At 43.0% G+C, this 7,678-nt stretch overlaps 1 long non-coding RNA gene across 1 annotated transcript; it reads left to right on the top strand.

The window, feature by feature from the left end:
- Nucleotides 1-216: 216 nt before the first annotated feature.
- On the top strand, nucleotides 217-6,474 carry LOC117251723 (uncharacterized). The gene is made up of 4 exons (XR_004501254.2): nucleotides 217-403; nucleotides 1,975-2,134; nucleotides 3,849-3,992; nucleotides 6,072-6,474. It is a non-coding gene; the product is annotated as an uncharacterized LOC117251723 (long non-coding RNA).
- Nucleotides 6,475-7,678: the final 1,204 nt, after the last annotated feature.

The following is a 7,678-nucleotide window of genomic DNA, read 5'->3' as shown; positions in this document are numbered from 1 at the left end:
TTGCAAGACACAACCATATAGTGCAAAGTGGATGAAAATCAAAATAAAGGAACACTTTGGAGATAGAGTAATAATGACCCCAGATAGGACACCTCCGCTACAGGCTATCGGTGCTCTATCTGAATCGGAGCGACACTCAGCTGGAGTGTTTCTACCGGAGGGCCGGTAGCGGAGCGGAGCGGAATTTCACTCGCGCCAGTGCACCCTGACACTAGAGAATTTCTGCTGGTGGGTTGGTGGAGGTCTCCCAGCGGAATTTCACTTGCACCAGTGCGCACTGACGCACCTGACCTGACGTTTTTCCGATGGTGGTACTCGGTCGGGCTACCGTCGGAATTTCCCAGATTTTCCTTTTCCCACTTCAGTCTCTGCCCAGAGCTTGAAGACAGCCGTACTAGTGAAGGTAAGATGAAATTCTCTCTCAAATAACTAAACTATATCAGACTAAATATCTATATATACCCAGTCAGTTCAACATTAGACCATTTCTGTTCTGATAGCAGAGTCGGCCATTTCTGATATGATGTTAGCTAGCTAGCAGTAACGTTGCCGCAGCTAACGTTAGCTAACGTTAGCTAGTAGTGTAACAGTGATTGGGTCGCGGTTCAAACCAGCACCGGTCAGTTGAACTTTACTGTCATCAAATACAGAAACGTGATGAGGTCATGTGAAGATAATATTTCTGTGTGCTTGTCAATTTGTCTTCTGACAAAAAGGCCATAACATAGATACATAATATATATATATAATATGTGACGTCAGTGCCGTAAAGCGGAGTTAGTACGGTGATGAGTGTATGAATGGCCGCTGATGTAAAAGACAGTGAGCACAAGTCGTTGTCCGCACGTCATTGGACATAACATGAGCGACAAGGATGGAGCTTACATTGTCACCTCTGCCTCTGTTCCTTGCTCTGCCTGATGAGCCACCTATCCCGTGGTCCCGCTGGTGTGAGTCCTTCCAGGCGTTCATAACGTCTATTGGGCTAGCCGAGGCTGACGATGCTAGGCTAAAAGCCATGCTGCTCCACAGCCTGGGCAGCGAGGGACAACGCATCTTCCGCACTCGCGGACCCGCGCAGACATATGAGGACTATGTTGCCTTACTGGTCGGACATTTTGCTGTTCCACAGAGTGTTCTGGTAACGTAACGTAAGTTAGCCGTTAGTTAGCTTAGCTGTTTACATGGCAACTCGCGCAAGACTAGCTGATAGCAAGACGGTGGTGCTAGTTCTCGAGTCTCGCACGAGTTGCCGTGTAAACACAGCACGCCTGCACAGCAGGCTATCTGACCACGGTGAGAAATGGTGCTATTAAAGTGCAGTAAATTACGTCTTTTCAAGTCAATTTTGCATGCCGCGGCATCAGGGCACTTGGATTACGACGGACGAACCGTTCTGATGTTTTTGAAATGCATGAGCAGAGTTTTATTACATTTTCAAAATGTGGGTTCCGTGCATTTCAAGTGTAGCTGAATGAGGTGTGCACCTGTTAGAGGTTGCCAGTGTTGCAAAAAATGTTAGCTAGTTAACATTCAGTTTTATACAAAGTTAAAGTGACCAGTGCTGTGAACGCTGTGGGTTTTTCTATGAAATTATTGCATGATCCTGTAGAGAAATTGGTTTAAACACGCAAACATTATATCTTGAAGAAAAACTATGCCCTCAACATCCTGCAGCTCTTCATTGGTGACTGCAGCTAGCAGAGATGCTCTACAGGTTAGTAGCTGAGCAAAAGCAGGGTTTACAGTTAGAACCCGCCACCACTAGGCTGTATAATTTTCATCATAAATGCCAAACAGTAAGATGTACACAGTTTACAGCTACAGCAAATCTACTGATTGCGTTTCACATTTCAAAGTTGTCCCCGTGGTTATCCACCGTCATTCAACATTGTAACGTTTATGTTCAGTCAGTCAAAACTGTGGTACAACTAATACTGCTCATATATATCATGTATGTTCTTTTTCCCCGAGATTACTGCTTTGAGTGTCATCGGTGGAATTGACATCAAAGACACAATGTGGAGAATTATGAAACACTGCTCCACAAACTCCCTGGCAAAACAGCTGAACTGGCATGGCATCAATGGCAAAATTGCTTTCCACAGCCTGCAGCTGAAAGATGTCATTACTGGTAAGTGTTAATTGTGGGTTATATTTCTTTGCGATGTGTCTTATGAATTGGTTTACTTTTCTTTAATGCTTCTGAATATATGATGCTATGGTCAACTAGGGGTCAATCAATCAATCAATCAATTTTATTTATAAAGCCCAGTATCACAAATCACAATTTGCCTCACAGGGCTTTACAGCATACAACATCCCTCTGTCCTTTGGACCCTCACAGCTGATCAGGAAAAACTCCCCAAAAAAACCCCTTTAACGGGGAAAAAAACGGTAGAAACCTCAGGAAGAGCAACTGAGGAGGGATCCCTCTTCCAGGACGGACAGATGTGCAATAGATGTCGTACAGAACAGATCAGCATAATAAATTAACAGTAATCCGTATGACACAATGAGACAGAGAGAGAGAGACAGAGAGAGAGAGAGAGAGAGAGAGAGAGATGCAGGACAGACGGTAATGACAGTAGCTTACAACAACATTAATGAAAGTAATAATATTATCGTTATAGTTCTGGCTACTGTGGTACAATATGTTGAAAGTATGTATTAATATCTGACAGTATACATGTGTGACAATAGTCATATGTGTATAATAACAGTAGAAGTATGACTAATGACTAATGATGGCAGCAGCAGCAGGAGGCATCTGGCAGGACCACGGCAGCAGCACAACCACACACGTCACACTGTCCAGGCAGGCTAGTAGAATTCACCAGAGCAGTGCAGAGACGCTGTCACAGAAACACCGGAAATGACACAACTCGCTTACCGCAATACGTCAGCACGTCAGCACCAAACATTGAAATGCTGGTGCTGAAATGAATCATATAATTGATTTATCAAGATGCGGATCTGGATGATTATGCATCAGTGTGGTAGCAGACAATATTCTGTTCTATTCTGTTATAACAGAATGGCATTGCTTGTTGTTTCTGGCTGCAGCTACAAAACCAAGTCTTACAGTGACAGGCAATTAGTGAAGGCTGTTTGATCATGTCCCATGTGTGTTCAAATTTGTTGAACTGCATGACTATATGAGTTTTAGTATTGGCTGGCAGGGAGAAGATGCTGGAGCACGCGGTCGGTTTTATTATGATGCAGGTCGCTGATGTTTCGGCACAGAATATGTCTTCTTCAGAGCAAACAGAGCATTTTATGAATGACAGCTTTAAATAGGGTGCCTGCTCAGTGAAGCGTCTCTGATTGGAGGAGCAGGTAAGCTGCGTCATCAAAAACAGCTCATGTGACACCACACAACAAGTCAGTAATATAATTAAAATGACAGTCTAATACAAATGTTACAAAACACTTATAATACAACATATACAGGCCATCAATCGGAAACCAAGTTATAAGGCACCAGTTTAAAGCTGTCATTCACAAAATGCTCTGTTTGCTCTGAAGAAGACATACTCTGTGCAGAAACGTCAACCTGCACCGAAATAAAAATTTCTAAAACTGACTGTGTGCTCCAGCATTTTCTCCCTGCCAGCTGTTTATCTGTCCCCTGCTCTGAGATGCACCAGTCTGCAATCAGTTCGTCAGCTGAAAGTTAGAGTTTTCCTCCTATAATTTTAGTATTGGCTGTTGGTCATGGCTAGACTGTTTTCAAACTACATTCATTGCTGCCCAACTATGGGAAGGATATAGTATGCCATGCAGCTGACCATTTCTCACCATTGTGTGTAATCTATCCAAAGATTTACAGTTTTCTCAATTTTTAGGAACAGTCAGAAACAATCACTTAACAGCAACTGCAACGGACCAGGAGGTGGAGGCATACATAAAAAGATGGCTTCATCTTGCTGGAGACAGAGATGGTGGGAGGAGAGAGAGGGAGGAGAAAAAGCGGGCCGCACAGCACACACGTAAGTCAGCTACAATATCTATTTTGCAATATATGCGTGATACTGTTCTACAGCAGAAATCAAGATGAAACTGTCAGCATGTGTATAAAAATGAGGGCTAAGTACAGAACAAATCTCCCCAATTCTAAATGAACAAATACGATTACAAAAGGCTGTGTTGTGATTTTTGCCATATTTTCCTCTATGGTCATTTGGGAATTAGAAGTTTGTTCAGGCCACCATGCAGCAAGCATAGAGAGATGTGCCTGTAGATGGAAAGACTGAGCTGGCAGTGATGGGGCAGTACTGTAAACTGTAACTGGAATTGTCACTCATTGCCTTTCTGAAAAGCCAGTACAAGCGTCTGAAAAGTAGGGAAATCTCGTCTCAATTAGAAACACATCTTCAATGCTTCAAACTGTGTTTTGTGTCTTTAGCTGTCATCTATCTAACCTCAAACTTGTCCCTTTTCTGCTGCATTCATGGTCTTCAGCTCCACCATGTGGTCGACTGGTGTAACTACACAGCAATTGTGCGAGTGAGGCTAGCTGACTCATTGTCATCTCCAACTTGATATGTAGCAGGTTTAATATGTGGGATGGAGTTGCTTCCAACTGAGAGCCTCAGCCATGCTGCTATGGAGTACAATACTTACCTTGGCATAATATATAAAAATTAACACCATTTCCTCCTGTAGAACAAACAATCTGTTTCTCACTCGTGTTTACATTTTTTGAATGACAGAAGAAAAATAATAATAATTTAGACACTATCAGACAGGCCATGTTGGAGCTGCTGGATGAAGTAAATGCTGATGTGGAGCCACTCACATGAATGAGTTAGTTAATACCTGTCATGGCAAAAGTTCTTTCATCTCAGCATTTCCTCATGTCTGCGTTATTCCAGCTACTGTAGCAGTTTTTCAGGTGTGTTAAAAGGCCTATAAGCAACACTAAGTAGGCCGTGCATCTCCGCTGGTGCTCTGCTCCCCAGTACCTGCTGCTCAGCTCCAGAACCAGGACAGAGAGACCTCACCTCTACTTTCATCCCATCTTTGATCCCCTTGTCAGGGCTTTTCCGATCCGAGTATGGCCCCAGTGTTCTGCCTGAGCGCCGTGCCATAGCACACACCTCTGGTCTAGTAAATGTCCAGTTGTGTGGACTTTATGCTCCCCACCAGACTGACAGCTAGCTTGGGGGTCCCCATGGAGAGTCATAGAGAAAGCCTGCTTTATGTGGAGGACTATTTGCCACCATCTTCAGCTCCAGCTGTGGATTTAAAGAGGACATATTCAAGATTTTTACCTACTTTTTACTTAATGAAACAGCTTCAGAGTAGTAGTGCTGGTTAAATAAATGACTTGTAACTTGTTACAGGGAGAATGGAGGCTCTCAGCCGTCCATGTAGCTTCTCTTGGCTGAAAACCAACCTTGCGTGATCACTGCTTCCGACCCGGTGTTCCAGCTCTCGTGTTGGCGGCACCATGACACCAACACACCCCGTAATCCGTAATCTCTTTATGACAGATAGGACTACACAAATACACACATTGTAACACATATATGATATACTGTATAGCGTTATCCACTGCTCCATGGATTGCATTCTGGCCGGCTTCGTTGAAAACAAATGCTGAGGGAAGGTTAGCAAAACGGCAAAAAATCAACTGGACGTGCATAGTTCCCCTTTAACATGAAGACAAACTCACATAAACATTATGCTGTATTGACTTTAGGTTAAATGTGAAGTTTGTCTGAGTGTTTGATGAAGCTGCTTTACTCCAGCTCACTTTGCTTGTTATCAATCCCATCCTTCATTTTTGTCTGAACATAATGAGGTTGAGCAAGCAGATATTGGGTCAGTGATCAGACATGATATCAACTGTAGCTTCAGATTAATTGTAATTAAAAACAGACTATGGATTTAAGTTTTGAAAAACATCAATACAATATTGTATAACCTTTATATCATTTTACAGGGCCTTTTTTGTTTGGTCTCCTGATAAGGTTTTGTGTTTTGCACTTCACTGCCACCATATTCAGTAACCACAGTACTGCTTTGCTGAGTCAACAAAACGTTCTTTTGTGCATTTCTTAAAGGGCCACAAGAAGACGAGCCATGATGTTGGGCCCAGGCAAGATTTGTTTGGAGTGACCGTTCACAGCTTCTCCACTGTTCCACCTTTTTCACGTTTTTCAATCGTTCCACTGATTTTGCCTGAATTTTGTTTTGTTTTGCCTTTTGTTTTGTCTCACAGGTTAAAAAAACTAAAAATCATAGTCCTCTACTGTTCACCAGTTGTTTCTCGTGTCTGCTAATTTCTTCAATTCTTCAGTAGGTTTCTTCATCTTAGACCCCCAGATGAGTCCCAACAAGACTGGACCACTGACATGCCACCATTCAACACAGTATCTGGGGGTACCATTATGGCATGTAGCCACAAATTCAGACCAGTTCTGTTTAATTCTATTTGTTCATATTTGACATAAAACTTTATCATGGTTTGGTTGTGACTCCTTATGTGTGCAGGCTAGACAAGGTCATAGACTGTAAACCAGTTCTGGGTAAGTCTGAGAGCTAACTGTGGCTCCCATTTGAGTGAGTTCTAATGTATTTGGTCAGCTCTTGGTTGATATGTAGCATTATGACTAGGCTGTGGGTCATATCTGGGAAACAAGTGTGGACCACTCAAGTGTCATTATTCCATGTGGTAGGTGGGCCAGAATAAAAATGCACAGTGGCCCACATTTGGGTGAGTGCTGGTTTATTGGGTCTGTTCTTGGCTGACATCTGGCAGTGTGTTGGTTTGGTTGTGGCCCACTTCTGGCTCAGTGGCCCACTTCTGGCAAACAACTGTGGACCACCCAAGTGCCATCATTCCATGTGGTATGTGGGCCAGAATAAAAATGTACAGTGGCCCACATTCGGTTGAGTGCTAGGTTATATGGTTTGTTTTTGGTTGACATCTGGCATTGTGATGGCTTGGTTGTGGCCCACTTTTGGCAAACAGGAGCGGAGCGCCCAAGTGCCATCATTCCATGCGGTATGTGGGCCGGATGAACATGTCAGGTGTGGGCCAGATATGGACCGGAAGAATTTTGCTATCTGGGTTGGCATATGACGTTATATGCAGTGTTGGGTAAAGGTTACTTTAAAAGTAATCAAAGTACGTTACTGCGTTACTTTTTTAAAAAAGTAATCAGTTACTTTACTGTATTACTCCCTGAGTAAAGTAACTCAGTTACTTTAAAAGTACTTCCAACGTTACTCCCTGTGAAAAGTAACTCAAGCACTTTTAAAGTACTTTTGAGTATTCTACATTTCCTATTGGGCAATGGACCACAGGGCGCTAAGCCTACATTTTTTTGTCTCTAAAATTAAAGTTATGGACCACTTGCCCTTCACTGAGATCCAATTCTCCCATCACAGCCGTCACTTTGACCAGTAGAAACACAGAATGATCTGCTGCCGTAGACAACTGTATGACAACAACACCCCAGCATTTTTAATATTTCCTCTAGGGATGTTACCACACAGAGTAAAAGGGGGAAATGATGGTGTGAAACAACAGAGGCACTTTGTCAACCCGCTGAGTTAATGTTACTGTCATTAGCATCAAGCTAGCAAACAATGGTACATCCTCACGGTCGGACATAAAGTAATAACATTAACAAATAGCAGCGGGGCTTTTACTCACCACAACTGC

Source organism: Epinephelus lanceolatus, chromosome 14 (genome assembly GCF_041903045.1).
Source record: "Epinephelus lanceolatus isolate andai-2023 chromosome 14, ASM4190304v1, whole genome shotgun sequence".
NCBI classification, from domain to species: domain Eukaryota; kingdom Metazoa; phylum Chordata; class Actinopteri; order Perciformes; family Serranidae; genus Epinephelus; species Epinephelus lanceolatus.
Note: the sequence above shows the minus strand (reverse complement) of the source record. Positions and strands in the feature narration are given on the sequence as shown.